Below are 1,342 nucleotides of genomic sequence, written 5' to 3' on the forward strand. Positions count from 1 at the left end.
TTTTTTTTTTTTTTTAGTTTTAACTGTGATTCAGTAAATTTTTTCTTTCCATAATTAGTTTCTTACCTCTTAAATTTGTTTCGTTGACACTATCACACTTTCTAAAAAAGAAAAAGGAAATCATGTATAATAAACTTTATTATTCTCAATTTAGTCTACTGCATTTTAATCCTCCACAAAACAGATTTAACTATTAGAAAAATGAGACTTCTGGAATACTGGAACAATGGAAATTCTAGAACACTTAGCTTATTATGTTCATGTGGAACCTCTACATAGATGAAGAGACAATTTTTCAAATAGAACAAGAAGATAGCTGTTAAAACAGGAAATGCTGTTTGTCTGATTGTATTATTTCATCATAATTGTTAAATCTGTATGCTGAGCAAGTAATTTAAGAAGCTGGACTTTATGAAGAAAAACAGTATCAGGATTGGATAAAGAATCATTAAAATTCTGTCATATCCAAAAGATACTAATTGGCTTGCTGAAAGCAAAGACTTGAAGCACTTACTGATAAAGTTCAAAGATTACATACAGCCTTCATTATGGATTACATCTAAAAAAATGAAACAAAACTATTTACATATTTGGACTAAAAACAAACACCATGGTAAATGGAAAAATATTGACATTGTAAAGGGTTTTATTTTACTTGGTTTTGCAGTCAATGCCCATGAAATCAGCCATCAAGAAATCAAACAACATATTGCAAGGGACCAAAAAAGATCTTTAAAGTCTTAAAAAGCTAAGATGTCATTTTGAAAACCAGGGTGCACCTGGCCCAAGTCATGGTATTTCTATTATCTCATATGCATGCAAAAGCTACATAATAAATAGGGATCAAAAAGAATTGATGCATTTAGATGAAGAATACTGAATATATCATGAACTTCCAGAAGAATGTCCAAATCTGTCTTGTAAGAAATGTATCCAAAATGCTCTTTAGAAGTATGAATGGAAACATTTTGCTTGTAGTTTGCACATGTTATCAAGAAGGACCTGTCCCTGGAGAAGGACATCATGTTTGGTAAATTAGAAGGTCAACAAAAAAGAGGAAGACCCTTAAGGGGATAGACTGTCACTGACACTACAATAATGGCTCAAGCGTATCAACAGTTGTGAGGATGGTAAGGACCAGGAAGTGTATGATTCTGTTGTACACAAGGTCCCTACGAAGAACCAGTTTGAGGATGTTAGCTTCTGGTAAGTGCCATTGAATCAGTTCTGACTCATATAGAGAGAGATAGCGCCACACCAGGACTCTAAATACTTACTTAATTAATTACTTAATTAATTACCAGTAGTATGACAGAAATTGAAATCTTTCAAGAAAGTGAGG

The sequence above is a fragment of the Chrysochloris asiatica genome, unplaced genomic scaffold, assembly GCF_000296735.1.
Source record: "Chrysochloris asiatica unplaced genomic scaffold, ChrAsi1.0 scaffold00012, whole genome shotgun sequence".
NCBI lineage: Eukaryota > Metazoa > Chordata > Mammalia > Afrosoricida > Chrysochloridae > Chrysochloris > Chrysochloris asiatica.